Genomic DNA, 16,761 nt, shown 5'->3' on the forward strand with positions numbered 1-16,761 from the left:
AAAGGTCAGAACGGCATCAGAAGTGTCAGATAACCTGGAACTGGAATTAGGGATGGTTGTGCAGTCATGTGCCGGGAACCAAACCCAGGCCCTCTTCAAGAACAGCAAACACTCTTAACCGCTGAGCCAGCTCTCCAGCCTCACCACCCTATTTTTTGAGACACAGTCTCTCACTAAACCTGGATCTTGGGTGGACTGCATGGTCAGTTGGCCACACAAATCCTCCTCTCTAGCCTCTGTCTCCCAGTGCTGGGGTTACAGTGCCCTGCTACACCATACCCGCCTGCTGGGGGATCTGAACTCAACTCTTCATACCTACACAAGGAGTATCTCACCTACTGAGCATGCCTCCAGTCTGACTATCCAGTTCTCCTCTAAGGGCTGGGGAGACAGGGACAGGATGGGGTGAGTTCCAGGTGCAGTGTTCTCCTGTTTCTATGACATTAGTGCATCCAGAGACTGGGGTCACTGTGACTACACCCAGACCTTGGTGGCTTTCCCTAAGGTGCACAGGACACTTCATGTGCCAGCTTACAAATACCTGCCACCCACTGGTGAGGGGCGTGGGAGCCTAGTGGTTAAGGGTTTGGGCACGAGGCATTCCTGGGTTCAAGTCCTGACTCTCCCACTTACTACCGGAGTGGGGCTTGGGCAAGTTACTTAGCTTCTCTGAGCCAGAATGCTCCCAGGTGTCAGGAAATTTACAGGCAACTTGCCCACCTGCAGACAGCCGCTCCCGGACTTGCACTAGGCAAGCTTGATGCCTGCGCCCAACAGGTGGCTTGTGGGGACCCCCAAGGTCCCCTAACCATAAGAAAGAATGGACAACACCTAACTTGCCAGGTGTTCCGTGCAGAACAATGGATTCCTGAAGGCCTGTGGATGCTGGAGTAAGGAGTGAGGGTGTACAAATACCCACTACGAGGCTCAGATGCTGTGCCTCCTGGGTGTGAGTTCCAGGGAACAGAGGGCGTGTCTCTGGAACTTGCTGTTCTTGGCAGAGCAAAAGCAGAGTGGACAGCCTAGAATGCCCTCCCTGCTTGCAGGCTCTTGAAGCTGCTCAGCAGCCTGCTGTCGCCAGGGGAGCTTCATTGGCTAAAGCGTATCACAAGGCTATGGCTGATGTCAGGGTGTGGGGGTGAGACAGGGGGAACTCAGCCCGCCACATGGAGACAGGACAAGCCTGGGTAAGTCTCACACAGCAGATAGGAACAATGACCAACCTACTTGCCATCTGCCATCTTGGTTGCCAATAGCAACACGTCTCTCGTGGTGGCTTAAAGATGGCACAAACTTGGTCATCCAGACATGGGGCTCCTCCCACTTTGATCTGGGCTGGCCCGGAGCTGGTTTTCAACAGAGGATGCCGCAGGAGCGCTGCTATGGCATCTCCATAGCTCAGAGTGTTTCTCTCCTTGGAGCTAGCCACTTCTAGAAACATGTCACCTGTGTGGAAGCCAGGAGAGCCACTTGGAACAAGATGGATGCCAGAGATAAGACTCAAAAGGGCCAGATGCATGAAGTACGCCTGTGGGGACCAGCAGCCAGCCACTCAGTAAACAAACACCCAGCAAAGGACCCTCGTGACACCTGTCTTGATGAAATACATGACAATGGGAGCAGGATGGTTTGTGGTCTCAGCTTGCTGGCTCAAGGCCTTGGGGCCCACCCATCAGCACCTCAGGCTGTAGCCTGGTGGGAGATGAGACTTTTGACAACTGAGTTAAAACCAAGATGCTGAGCTGGACCCGAATCTAGGATGTGTTTATAAAAAGAGGAAGGACCAGGAGGGCTTAGTTGGTAGAGTACTTACTGCACAAGCCTGAGGACCTGAGTTCAGATCCCCAGTTCCCACATAAGAAGCAAGCTGTCCTGGTACATACCTGTAACTCCAGATGGTGGAGTCAGGAGTATTCCCAGAGCTCAAGGGGCAGCCAGTCTAGCCAAATTGGAGAGACCCTTCCTCAAAAAAATAAGGTGTGGAGTTAAAGACCCCAGCCTCAGACAAGCGAAGAGGCCTCAGAAGAGACCTACCCCCGGCAGCTTTGGCATGATGGTTCCAGCACTTGGAGGCTGGAAGTTGAGGAAGATCAGGAATTGAAGGTTAACCTTGGCTGCATAGTTAGTTTGAAGCCAGTCTGGGCTACATGAGACCCTGTCCCATGGAACAAAAAGAAAGGAGCTGGAGAGATGGCTTTGTGGTTAAGAGCACTGGTTGATATTTTTCTTTCTTTCTCCTTTCCTTCCCTCCCTCCTTCCTTCTTTCCTTCAGTCCTATAGCAGAAGACCAAACCCAGGGCACCGAGTTTGTTAGGCAAACATTCTACCACTAAGCTAAATCCCCAGTCCCATTTTCTGCTCCAGCAGAGACTTAGATTCAGTTTCCAGCATGCACATGGAGGCTCACAACTGTGGGTAACTCCAGTTCCAGGGGATCCAATGTTCTTCTCTGGTCTCTTAGGGTACCAGGCATACTCACGGTGCACAGATATACATGCAGGCAAGCACTCATACACCTAAAAATAAAGAGAGAGAGAGAGAGAGAGAGAGAGAGAGAGAGAGAGAGAGAGAGAGAGAGAAAGGAAGAAGAAGGGAAGGAAGGAAGGAAGGAAGGAAGGAAGGAAGGAAGGAAGGAAGGAAGATCTTAAAGGGAATCCAGCTGCTGGGTATGGTAGGCATACCTTTAATCCCTGCACAGAGACAATCTCTGTGAGTTTGAGGCTAGCCTGGTCTACACAGTGAATTCCAGGAAACCAAGGCTATTTAGTGAGACCTTTTCTCAAAAAATAAACACACGGAACTGTGGTGGTATTTAAGACTCATGCTACACAGAACCTTGCTTTGGTGACATCTTGATCCTGCTCTTCCAGCCTCTGGAACCAGAAGAGATGGTCTAAGTGGTCAGTCTGTGGTATTAATTCTGGCAGCTGTGGCTGTCCAATCACACTGGGCCAGCAATAAATGTGGGAGGAAATTAATGCCCATCTCTAAGTTCCCCACTAAAACAGGTAAGATTGCCCCTTTATGACTCCAACTCCATATCTAGCTGAGGATAACCTTGAACACTTTTATTTTATTTTATTTCATTTCATTTTATTTTATTTTGAGACAGGGTTTTATTATGTAGCCCTGGTTGTCCTGGAACTCGCTCTATCTCTGTAGACCAGGCTGACCTTGAACTCATAGAGGTCCACCTGCCTCTGCCTCCCAAGTGCTGAGCAACCTGTTAGTTTCTTCTCACCCTCCCCTCTTGTTTCGGGAATTACCCCTCCAGATTTAATCTGGTAGGCTCTGAGCCCCTCAGTGCTTTGCCTTCCTGCTTTATTGATAATATTGTTTCATTACTTATTTGTGTACTGATTATTTGTTTGTTTATTGAAGTGCTGGAGAGGAACTCAGGGCAGGAAGGCGCTGTAGTTCTGAGGTCCATTCCAATCCCTGGGGGTTTCATTGTCTCACTCTTTAGCCCAGGCTACCCTCGAGGGGATTCTCTCGCCGAAGCCTGGGATGACAGGCAGGTAACACCTAGATGCATCAGCCTCAACAAAGAGTGTGATGACCACACCAGGCCAGCCTCTACCCCAGAGAGAGCTGACTGAACTCACACTGAGCATGTCTTTGTCCTGCTGTGTTTCTCTGGTCTAGAATGTTCTTTATTGACTGGCTTTATGGATGGCTTTGAAAAGCCTCTATAGATAGTTTAAAATTCACGATTGGGCTTCTCCAACAATGCATTTTTGGGGACACAGATGAAGTTAAAATTAAACCTCCTATCTGCTCCAAGATCATGTCATGTGTTCCAAGCACAGATATGTCAGGAGTCTTACTAAAATGTCATTTGTCACTTGGATTTGGTAGACACAGTTCACTGCCAGAGGGGCCAGGACTGTGTCTGTCTGTCTGCTTTCAGAAAATGGCCAAGCTCCAGGCCTGGCCCTGGCTTCTCATTCTGGTGGGAGCAGGTGAGCTGTCGGACTGGCAGGGTAGGACCTGCCCCAGCTGCTCCCAGCTGGAGGTTGGCACCAGGTCATCATGCTCTTGGGGTTGTCTCTGAATGCACCATGGGCTTGGGCCTCTGGACACTGGCTGCTGAGATCTTCACTTAGTGCAGGCTGACCTTGAACACACTGTGTAGCTGAGGATGAACTTGAATTCCTGATTCCCTCTACCTCTACTCTCCCAGTGCTGGGATTACAGGCACTTACCATGTCCTTTATACAGCTCTGGGGATGGAACTCAGGACTTCATGCATGCTAGCAAGTGCTCCACCCACTGAGCTACATCCCTGGTCCTCTTTCACTGGGCAGGTATAAGCACCAGATGCACTTTCAACTCTGAAAATGTAGAGTTTCTGCATCTCCTCTTGGCTTGCAAGCAGGCTACCTCCTCAGGAGGAGGAGCCATATGCCCTCTCCTCCCCCCAGGGCCCTCCGAGATGCAGCCTGCCCCTTGGGTGGCTGCTAAACATCAATCAGCCCCACACACCACAGCTCCACAGAGACACTGGGAAGTTAAAATCAAGGGTCAGCAGATCAGTGTCTCTCTGAGGAGGAAAGGTCTGCCTGGACCCTGCCCCTTGGCTTGTAGACTGTGTAGACCGCTGTCCACAGCTTTCCCTGTGTCCCAGTTTCTCTTCTAAGGATCATATATATATGAGCTCACTGTGGTCATGCAGTGATGTGATGGGGCTAAGGGCAACAGTGTACACATTCTATGGACTGACCCAAATAACGCAACATGCGATAAAAAGTGACCATGTGTCAGGCATTTCATGACCTCAATCTCTTCTGCTAAAGCCACAGAAGACTGTCAGCTCTGCAGTCCCTCCCTTCCCCCTCCCTTCCTTCTGAGACACTGTCTCATGTAGTCAAAAGTAGCTGGGAATTTGTTGATTACTTGTCTCTATCTCTCAAGTGTTGGGATCACAGTGTCATCTACCAACCTGGTCTATGTGGCACTGGGAACTGAAGCCAGGGCTTCATAGACGCTAGATAAGCACTTTATCCACTGAGATGCACGCCCCCCAGCCCTGTTTTGTTTGAGAGAAAGGATCTCATAAAGCCTAGGCAAGCTAGTCTTGAATTATTTTGCCAGAGAAGGCCTTGAACTTCTGATCTTCCTGCCCCTACCTCCCTAGTACTGGGATGGCAGGCACTTATTTGCTTTTTTTTTTTTTTTTTTTTTTTTGTGTGTGTGTGTGTGTGTGTGTGTGTGTGTGTGTGTGTTTATAATTTATTTTTATTCTATGTTCATTGGTATTTAGCCTGCATGTATGTCTGTGAGGGTGTCAGAAGCCCTGGAGTTACAGACAGGTGTGAGCTGTCATGTAGTTCTGGGAACTGAACCTGGATCCTCTGGAAGAGCAGCCAGAGCTTTTCATCACCAAGCCATATCTCTAGTCCTAGCTTTGAAATTCTCATAGCCAGGAGTTTTATTGAATATTTCTTGTTGTGTAACACAGACTACTAAATTTACAGCCTTCAGTAAGTGTCTCATTGTTATCTATTGTCTGTCCCCTAGAGCCCATGCCACACATTTGCTGTGGTGGCCTACTACTTCTAAGTACCATTTTCTGTGCTGGTAAACTTTTGCTAGGTTATGCTACATAACAAACACCCCATGACTAACAGTAGGTTCCTATGATCAAAGTTTGGTTGCATTCAGGCTTAGCATTGGCTGCACTTTGGCTACCTTTGCCCACCACTCTGCTACACACACACACACACACACACACACAGAGTCTCTATTCAGGAATCTAGACTGAGAGCAGAGCTCCTTCACAGAATATATCCCTCAGAGAAAAGACCCAGTATGCATCAAGTCAAACTGTGCTGAGCTTTTAAAGCCTCCACCATGCACAGGCATGTAGCTACCTCTGCTTGTGTTTCATTTCATACAAATTACATGAGTACATACCAGCTACTCCTGAGTTTGTTCTTTTGTTTTGTTGTGTGTGTATGTGAATGTTTGCTTAATATGCACAATGCTTTGTCATTCTCATCTTACAGATGGGGTAACTGAGGCCCAGAGAGGTTAGAAAGGTGTATGGAAAGGTATATTAAGAAGTGACAACATCCTCAAGTGGACAGAATACAGACACACAGAGTGGTGTGGTAGTTTGAATGAGAGATGTCCCTTGTAGCCTCATGTATTTGAACACTTGGTTTCTGGTTGATGACACTGTTTGGGGAATTTTAGGAAGTGGAACTTTGCTGGAGGAATACATCACTGGAGGTGGTGCTTGACAGTTTGCAGTCTACTTCCCCAAGTTCCCTTTCAATGCTTCCTATGTGAAGCTGAGATGTGATCCTTCCATTTCCTGCTGCTAGACATTGTGGTCATCTAGCTCTTTGGAACCAGAAGCTAAAACAAACTCTTACTTAATCTGCCTTTGATCATGGTGTTTTATCATAGCAACAGATAAGCAACTAACAGGTGGTTTGGGATGCTGCACTCAAATAGAGAGACAGGCATACACATATAAACATGCACATACATTTATATATGTGCACAGGTGCATATGAATGTATATGCAGATGTGCACACATGCACACAGAGAAAAACACATATACCGCAGTACCTGTACTGAGGAGGTGACAATATGGTTCCCTGCGACTTTGTAATGGGCTGTGGTCTTTGCATGGATTCCTTGTGAGTCCTCAGAACCCCTGCCTGGTGAGGAAGTTGCTGCCAACATCCATACTTGCAGATTGGCAAAATGAAGCTACAAGGAGCTGGCTACCAAGTCAGGCACAAACTTAGAGCTTGAGGCTTCCTACCTTCCTCCTCTGTGGGCCCAAGCTCCCATGTGGACTAAGGTGGCCCCAAATTCATGGGGAAGGGGAGGGAAGGTGCCTGAAGGACCCTCACTATACCCTGTTCTCAGCCATGCTAGACCCTTTCCAGACTGTGTGCACTGCCATGGGTAGCTCTGTCTGCATCAGCGGTCCCTGGGATCTTAGGGCCTTCCTTACCAAGGTGGACTTCCAGTCCCTGCAATACTGGCTTTCCTGAGGCCATTTCTCCCATTTCGTTCTGGCTCTAGAAAAATCCTAGCCTGCCTCTTGCCTATGAAAGGAGATGAAGCTTCCCAGAGCTGCTTGCCCCTCCCCTCTCTTGTTCCTGCAGGGGTTCTTGATGGCCCCAAAGGCCCCTCCTATGTGACAGCAGCTTGTTTGGGGGTTAGAGGACAAGTTTGGACACAATCTATGTGCCCCATCTATTGGGGATCAGGTACCACACACAGATATGTGTGACCAATGGAGTATTATGTAACTATGAAGAAAAATGAGGTGTAATAAATTGCCAAACAATATATAGTATTGGCTAATTTTCATATAAATAAGGCTTTTTAAGTGTTTGAAGGATGGAAAATTCCAACCACAATTGCTTTTCCTTATCTCTACTGTTTTCCCATCTCCCCCGCATGGGACCCTTCTAGGTGCTTAGATGTGACTCACCTCAGTTAGGCCTGAGAAGCCCCTGAGAGAGACTTCCTGTCCTGGGAAGGAGGACCAGGACCAGGGAGGACCACATCAATGAAGAAAAAGGGGCATTTTGAATGTTTTGCTCTAGGGACTGTGCGTGCCTGAACACTGGAGGTCCCGCGAAATCTTCATTTCCCCAGGGCCTTTGGGGAGTAGATGCTGCCATCTTTTCATAGGGCTCTGTGTCTCAGCTACAGTGCCTCCTTGGAGGCAGAAGCCCCCAGAAGCCACGGAGACTGGAGGCAGGGGGAAAAAGAGTGGGGCTGGATAGGAACAGTGTTGATATGCCCAGCCCTGCCACACCCGCTCCCCTCCCCTGAAGGTGCCTAACCTGCCCTGTGAAGGTCAGAGAAGGGCCGGGTGGGCGAGGTGGGTGGTCACTGAGCTGGAGAGCCTTGGGTCTGACCGTTCCCTCTCCACTCCCTGAGTTGATGTGTGCTCCAGATACTCTCAGCTTCCGTCATGGTCTCAGTCTGCCATTGTGTGACCTTGACCTTGCAAATCTCCAGAACTCGTTTCGGGGCTCAAGTGTCCCCATCTGCGCAGGAAGGGTCTTGTCCCGCCCTTACCTCAGTCCATTTTAGACTTGAGCGGGGAGAGGTAGGCAGGAGTCTCCCGGAACTGGGACAAATTTGGGGGCTATGGTTGCTTTCTGGGGTGAAATGTGGTGTCTCAAGACACCACCCCCCTGCACCCAGCAGCCCCAGCTGCCAGCCAGAGCCCTTGCCACGGCGGGGCAGTCACTGTGCAGACCGCTGGCCTCTCCCCACCGGATCCCGGCGGGCGGTGGGAGCTGGAGATGTAAATGCGCTCAGCCTCCTTTCTTCTAAACGCCGAAACCAGCCTTGACAGGCTCTGAAAATAAATGGCACCGACTCGCTGGGATTTCAAATTCCGTGATTAAGGGCTGAAGCAAACACATTCCCTCCCTCCCGCCCGCCCGCCGCCCTCCCTCCGTGGGCTGATAGCGCTGGCGGCCGGGACAGCTTCTTGCGCGCCTGCCAGCAGCTCCGATAGCAGCCGCCAGCGCGACGCTCCGGGCTGTTTATCAGCGGCACTCACGCCGCTTCAAATCCCTGCTCGGCCTGCACGCGCGCCCGCCGGCACTTACTCACTCACACCGGCGCATGCATGCACATACCTGCACGGATGCACACGGGCGCACAGGCACGAGGCTTGTGTGCACAGAAAAGGCATGCACCCGTGCACACAAGGCACCGTGCATGCATGCATGCATGCACGCACACTGGCCCATCTGCTTGTGCACACACAAGACACATGCACATTTGCACACACAAACACCATGCATGTATGCACACCATCCCACATGCATGCAGGTATGCACACCTGCGTGCACACTCACACACAAGTCCTGGTAGGGCTTTGTCTATACTCCAACCCCAGGAGAGCTGCAGAGTTGAGGGTTAGGAGAGGGAAGGCCCAAGAGAGGAGCTGGGAGAGACTCTGAGCTCATGGTCGGTTGGATACCTTGGAGGGCCAAGTCCAGACAGCTGCAGTGCAGCAACAGCCCAAGCCTCCCCGCCCCCTCACTGACTGCTCCCACCCAGGGACTCTGAGCTACCCCAACCTTGCTCCTCCCAGCTGAGATTCTGTGGCTGGTAGGTGGTGGTAGTGGTGGTGGTGGTGGTGGTGGTGGTGGTGGTGGTGGTGGTGGTGGTGTGCGAGGTGGCTGAGCTCTCCTGCTAGTTTCTACAATAGGAATTCCTGGCTGCTAGGAGATAGGCTAGCTCTGTTCTGGTCAGTCCGAAAGCCAGGAGCTTGCACAAGATGTGTCTCACAGATGACAAGCGAGAGCTTTGACCTTCCCTGGAGAGGCAGGGCTGATTGGGTGACAAATGGAGACACCACCTCCCCAGCTCCCAGATACTACGTCAGTGATGCCCTCCCCACACCCACCATCAGTCTCTTCCAGACTGCTGATGCCCCTGAGTGCCAGGTAGAGGGGGCTCCTCCCCCCAGGGGGCCACTTCCATCTCACCAGGAGTAACACTGGCTGGACTCAGTGGCCCAGCCTTGAAGAAGCCCCGCTCAGGAGAGAGGCAGGCACGGCTGCCTGGGTGACCTCTGGGTGCACACACCCATGACCTTCTAACATCACCCACACTGGAGTAGCAACAGACAGATGGCAGGGACCCCCCTCAGCACCCATCAAAGCTTGTCCCTGCCTTAGGGGGACCCCCTCAGCACCCATCAAAGCTTGTCCCTGCCTTAGGGGGACCCCCTCAGCATCCACCAAAGCCTGTCCCTGCCTTAGGGGGACCCCCTCAGCACCCACCAAAGCCTGTCCCTACCTTAGGGGGACCCCCTCAGCATCCACCAAAGCCTGTCCCTGCCTTAGGGGACCCCCTCAGCATCCACCAAAGCCTGTCCCTGCCTTAGGGGACCCCCTCAGCACCCACCAAAGCCTGTCCCTGCCTTAGGGGGACCCCCTCAGCATCCACCAAAGCCTGTCCCTGCCTTAGGGGACCCCCTCAGCATCCACCAAAGCCTGTCCTTGCCTTAGGGGACCCCCTCAGCACCCATCAAAGCTTGTCCCTGCCTTAGGGGGACCCCCTCAGCATCCACCAAAGCCTGTCCCTGCCTTAGGGGACCCCCTCAGCACCCACCAAAGCCTGTTCCTACAGTCCTATATGACAACTCTGAGTCATGCCCATTTCACACCATTTCATAGAAGGGGAAAGCCGAGGCTCTGAAAGCAGAGCTGCTTACCCAAACTCACCTATTTGGGAAGAGTCAGACTCTAACTGCCTCATTTTACCCCCAAAGCAGCGATGTCCCAGAAACTTGATTTTGTTGTGTGTGTTGGAGATGGAGCCCGTGCACATGAAAAGCCACATAAATACTCAGATTCCAGTGAGGCTCCATGAGAGCCACATTTCAGGTATAGTAGCTCAGATCCTGGGGAGTCTTTTAATTTTATTTGTGTATAGATGGACTGTTTGTGTGTGCACGTTAGAGGCCAGAGTTTAGTCTTAATGTCATTCTTCAGGAGCTGTCTACCTTATTTTAGTTTTTTTAATTGTTATTTTATTTATTTATTTGGTTGGTTGGTTTTTGTTGTTGTTGTTTTGTTTGTTTTTGTTATTGTTTTTGAGACTGGGTTTCTCTGTATAGCCCTGGCTATCCTTGAATTCACTCTGTAGAACAGGCTGGCTTTGAACTCAGAAATCCACCTGCCTCTGTATCCCAAGTGCTGGGCTTAAAGGCATTTGCCACTACAACCCAGATTTTTATTTTATTTTTTTTTTATTATTTTTTGTTTACTTATTGTGTGTGTGTGTGTATGTGTGTGTGTGTGTGTGTGTGTGTGTGTGAGATGTGTGTGTGTGTGTGTGTGTGTGTACCCAAGGATGCCAGAAGAGGGCGCTGGATCTCCTAGAGCTGAAGTTACAGATGGCTGTGAGCTGCTGTGCCTAGCTCTTTATATACATGCTGGGATTTGAACTCAGGCCCTCATGCTTGCACACCAAACACCTAGGGGGCTATCTCCCCAGGCTCTGGTCACTGAGTCTTGAAGTACTCTTAAGTTCAGAACCCTCAGGTGATTGAGACTGGGGCCAGTGACCCTGCTCTGTCCAGCAGGAACCTCCAGAAACAGGAACCCAAGAATGCAGGGAAGGAGGAAAGGGATATTCTCAAGACCACAAAGCAGGGCATTTTGTAAGGCAACGTGTTCTGTCACCCATCTGCCACAGATGCAGATATTCTGGGGACTGGGTAGCCAGGCTGAATGAAGGAAAACTCTGACCACTTCAGTGAGTCTCCACCTTCCTTTCTTCCTCCGTTCCTTTTCCTCCTTCTCTAATTTTCTTTTTTCATTATTTGACTTTATATATATAGGTGTTTTACCCATGTGTATATCAATGCACAATGTGAGTACTTAATGCTGCAGAGGCCCAAAAGAGCACCACATTCCTGGGAACCAGGGTTACAGGTGGTTGTGAGCTGCCATGTTGGGAATGGTGCTGGAATGGAACTGGGTCCCCTGGAAGAGCAGCCAGTGCTCTTAATCGCTGATCCATCTCTCTAGCTCCTCTTATTTTTTTTAATACAGGGTCTCATCTGGTCCAGGCTGGCCTGGAACCCAATTGTAGCTGAGGCTGGCCTTGAACTTCTGGACTTTGCATGGACTCTAAGAAGAGTGAGTCAGAGTCTAGCTCTCCTCCCATGCAAACACAGACCATTAGAGCTCACCCACTGTTCTTAGAGTCCCCATGCCCCTGGGGGTCTGGCATTGTTCAGGGTCACCCCACACTGGAAAAACAATGGTTTCCCTTTGCAGACATCCAACAGCAGGCAGGGAATGTCTCTGGGGCTGCTGACTGGGGAGTCAGCTCTGGAGAGAAGACAGAGTGCTGGGGATCCTGGTGACACAGGAGAGCCTGGAGTCCCACTCAACTGCACACTGTGAGCAGAGGAAGATGAGTGAGTCCCAGACAGCCAGGGGTGCACGGGAGATCTGAAATCACTGCAGAGCCTTTACAGACCTAACCTGTGTGGCCTCTCACACACACATCCCAAGCCTCTTGTCTGGACTTCCTCTACTATAGAATCCAGAAAAACTTAAGTTTTTAGTTAAGCATCCCTTGCAGCTAGGGTGCCCCAGCTCTGGGCAAATGGAATAAAGGCAGAAGAATTTCCTTCCTGAATCTACAGGCAAAATTTCATGGAAAATAACCTTCATCTTATTCCTTTTATTTCTGAGTAGAATGTGAATGTGACAGCTAGAGGTGTAATACTATGAGGACAAAAGCCAAACATTAAGACTGCTAGAGCAGGAAGCCAGATGTGCCTGTACCTTTTGTATTGAGGCTACCAAACTTCTCAGCATTCTGCATACACAGGTAAAAACCCTTTGCTTAGACTGTGTGTAGCCCAATGAAAGGCCCAGGAGACTCACCAATCTTGGGGCCAGAGGGAGGATCCTGGATAGTGCAGGTCACATCAGAAGAGGAGTGGCCATACCCCTGCTGCTGCTGTGTCCCAGGACAGGTGTCCCTGAGCCTGCTGGTGCACAGCTGAGACAACCCCTCCCATGTGGGAGGCGAGGCCAAGTACAGGAGAGTAACCTTATTGTCTAAGATACAAGCTTCATATTTCACGGGCTTTATAATATAATTGGTTTCATGAAGAGATGTGGATATTGGCAAGTAACTAATTATTAGTTCATTTATAGAGAGGGTCTTGCTATGTAGCTCAGGCTGGCCTGGAACTCACTGCATAGCCCTGACTGCTGCCAAACTCCAACTCTCTACCCTCTTGCCTCGGCCTCCCATGTCCTAGGGTGAAAGGTAGGAGCCTCCATGCCTGATTAATGATGAGATGTTGTTGTTGTGTGTGGTGTATACGTGTGTGTGCATGTGTGTGTATGCTTGTTTGCATGAGTATGCAGGTGTCCTATGTCCTCTTCAATGGTTCTCCACTATATGTTTTGAGACAAGGTCTCTCATTGAACTGGAACTCAATGACTCAACCAGGCTGGCCAGCCAGAAAGACCCAGGGGTCCTGGCCCCTGGTTCCCAGTGTTGACGGGGCAGGCACACACCTTCACACCTGACTTTTTGCATGGGTTCTAAGGACTGAACGCTGACTCACTCTTTCATAGCGAGCACTTCACCTGCTGAGTCATTTTGCCAGCCCCTGCTGATGGAATAATATCTGTAGGTTTTCATCTTATTTTGTCCCGTTTTTATAGTTACTGTTATTGAAGTTTGTTTTATTATTTGTGCATGTTTATGCTGAGTGCACATGTGCCGTGGTGCACATGTGGAGGGCAGAGCTCAGCGAATGGGAGTCAGTTCTCTCCTTCCACCCTGTGGGTCTACACAGATATAACCCAAGGCATCATGAGGCTCTCCTGCAAGCATCTCTAGTTTATGACTGAGCCATCTTGCCAGCCCTGTGCATTCTGTTTTTCTGAACATCCTTCTCTAAAGAAAAAAAAAAGCATTGCATTGTTGTAAACAGTCAGGGCAGGTAGCAGGGGCAATCAGGCTCTGGGGCAGGCAGGTAAGTGATTGAGGGTATGGGTGGCCCTGAGACACCAGCCTTGGGGGTGTGGGAAGGGCCCTGCGCTGCTCTGGCTCTTGCAGCCTCTCTGCTTGCTGACAGCATTAGGGAGGAACAGCAAGTCTCAGCCCCTGGGAGGCTCAGCACACTCAGTTCCGGGGATTGGAAGGGCCTGTTCCCAACCTGGGCAGGTGGGTCAAGTACATCCACCTGCCCCCAGGCAGACAGCTTGGCAGGTCCGTGGATATTATGGACAGTCCCTCTTGGATATTGATCCCAACCATCTGGGAGATAGTGGGGGATTGTGGGAACCCACGGGGAAGTCCAGGCCATCTCTGGGGTCTGCCAGAGGCCCAGGAAGCCCTGACATCCCCTCTGCCTCAGGGACAGGAAGCTGGAGATGCTGGAGAGTCACACTTGGTGCTCAGGCAGGAGATAAAAGCCAGGCTGTGCTCAGCATTTGAAACCCAGAGCAAGCTCAGCTCTGCTCTAATGAGCAGGCGAGGCACTGCGGCAGAAGGGGGGTGGGGGGGGGAGGAAGCTGCAGGGGGTGCAGGGGTAGCAGGGAGCTCCACCAGACCTCCTTCCCTGGCCACCCCGGGGCATCACCTGTCCCTGAGGATTCTAGTGAGTGTTTCCAAGCAGGAAAGAAAGACAAAACTTCTAGGCTGCACCCAGAGGTCACTCCAGTGACTCCTGTGGCCCCACTGCATCCCAGGTCCATGCATGGGAGTGCTTGAGATTGCTCTGAGTGCTCTAGGAGGCCCCTCAGGCCCCCTTTGCTACACTCCATATTAAATCATAGGTGGGGATCAGCAGAGGGCTACCTGGTCTTAGGTGAGGCCCAGCTGTACCACCTACAAGGACGCCGAGGCTGGCATTCCGACCACCACCTAGTCAGTTATGTCCAGACTCACCCTTAGCTCCAGCTCCTGGACCAGCCTGTATGCAGGATGCAGCTATGAGTGTCTCTGGATTCTGACTGATGAATCACATGTGTTTGGGATGAAAATCTAGGCTGGGTGACCTTGAGCAAGTGGCTTACCCTCTCTGAGCCTCAGATTCCTTCCTTTAATGGAAATAGTTGCCCTCTACCATACTGGGAGACTGGGTAGTCAGTAAACAGCAAGACAACGCTCTGGTCTGCTGTGGAGAGTGATGGCTGACTTCTTCTGAAAGTTTCCAGTGTTTCCTGGCAGGCAATGCTCCTGGGAGCAGTTCCAGATCTCTGGATGTCCAGGGAAGAATGAGCTTCATTTGCTCTGTGTGTGTGTGTGTGTGTGAGTGAGTGTGTGTGCATGTGTGTATGTGTGTCTATGGGAGTGTGTGTGTTGAGGGGTGTTTGCTTGCTTTTTAAAGGAGTCAGGCCATTCTGCAGTCCCAAGCTGGTGGCTACTGAGGGAGGAGCTTAGAAGGGTGTTAATCACTAGAGGACAGCAAACCTGGAGAGGCTGGTAACTGGGGATGTGCTGGGGGAGGGGAGGAGCCTGGTGGCTCAGGCCCACTGCAGCTCACAACTTCCCTGGGGCCAGGGACCGTGGACAGTGAGTGAAGGAAAGAGAGAGAGAGAGGAGCCAGGAAGGGCCTGGAGAGAAGCCATGGTGGCGGAAAGAACCTCAGCCTCCGAGATCTGGGTGGGGGGAGGGTTCTCTGTCTCCTTGCCTGGCCTGGATGTTCCTTCTTGCTGGGGGGGTGAGGTGGGAGTTTCCCAGAGCCCACACTGATTAAGACCTATGCTAATTGTGTGTGTGTGTGTGTGTGTGTGTGTGTGTGTGTGTGTGTGTGTGTGTGTATACATGGGTGTGCATGTGCCCTGGCATACAAGAGGAGGGCAGAAACAACTTTTGGGAGCTGGTTTTCTGCTTCTGTCATGAGGGACTTGAGGATTGAACTCAGGTCTGCAGGCATGGCAGAGAGCGCCTGTGTTGGCTGAGCCACCTCCTTAGTCCTGGTTCTCCTTTACAATGATTGTGTTTTGTCTGTTGCCCACAGCCACTTTCTTTTCCCTTTTTTATAAAAGCTGCTGGAGGCTGGTGTCCCGGGTGGCTGGGGTGCAGCCCCCTGGTGAAACTCACCTGGTGAGTGTGAAGTCCTGTCCTGTGTTTGATCTCTAACACCGGGGTGGGGAGCAGAAACTGAGAAAGAAGGAAGGGAGAGAGAACTGGATGGAGCAAAGTACTTCTGTCATCCTAGCATGGAAGCTGAGGCTGGAGGATCAGGAGTTCAAGGCCAGCCTGGGATCCAAAGGGAGTTCGAGTTCAGCCTGAGCTACTTCAGAGTCCTTCTCAAAACAGACTTGCTGGCTGGTTTTATGTCAACTTGACACAAGCTGAGCTTACCTGAGTGCAGTTAAGAGCACTGGCTGCCTTCCAGAGGACCAGGGTTCAGTTCCAGCACCCACATGGCAGCTCACACCTGCTTCTAACTTCAGTTCCAGGGGAAACTGAATGCAGGCAAATCATATATATGAAAAATAAGCATGAGGAAATTTTTTAAAAAGCCAGGAGTGGTGGCACATGCTTTAATCTCAGCATTCAGGAGGCTGAGGCAATTGGATATCTGTAAATTCAAAGCCAGCCTGGTCTATAGACTGAGTTCCAGGGCAGTCAGGGCTACACAGAGAAAACCCGTCTCAAAAAACCAAAAATGAAAACAACAAAAACAAAACAAGAAAGAAGGAAAGAAAGAAAGGAAAATAGAAAGAAAGGAAATGCCTTTATAATATTGGCTGTAGGCAAGCAAGCCTGTACGGTGTTTTCTTTTTCTTTTTTTTTGGTTTTTTGAGACAGGGTTTCTCTGTATAACAACTCTGGCTGTCTTGGAACTCACTCTGTAGACCAGGCTGACCTTGAACTCACAGAGATCCACCTGCCTCTGCTTCCCAAATGCTGGGATTAAAGATGTGTGCTATAACCACCTGGCCAAGGTATTTTCTTAATTAGTGGTTGATGTGGGAGGGCCCAGCCCATTGTAGGTGATGCCATCCCTGGGCTAGGGGTACTGGGTTCTATAAGAAAGCAGGCTGAGTAAACCAGTCAGCAGCACCCCTCCCTGACTCTGCATCCGCTCCTGCCTCCAGGTCCTGTTTGAGTTCCTGTCCTGACTTCTTCAAGATGAACAATTATAAGGAAGTGTAAGCCAAATAACCCTTTCCTCCCCAATCTGTCTTTTGGTCATGGTGCTTCATTGCAGTAATAGAAACCCTAAGACACAAACAAACACAAACCAGAAATCTAGGGCCCTA

The sequence above is a fragment of the Onychomys torridus genome, chromosome 4 (assembly GCF_903995425.1).
Source record: "Onychomys torridus chromosome 4, mOncTor1.1, whole genome shotgun sequence".
Taxonomy (NCBI): Eukaryota; Metazoa; Chordata; class Mammalia; order Rodentia; family Cricetidae; genus Onychomys; species Onychomys torridus.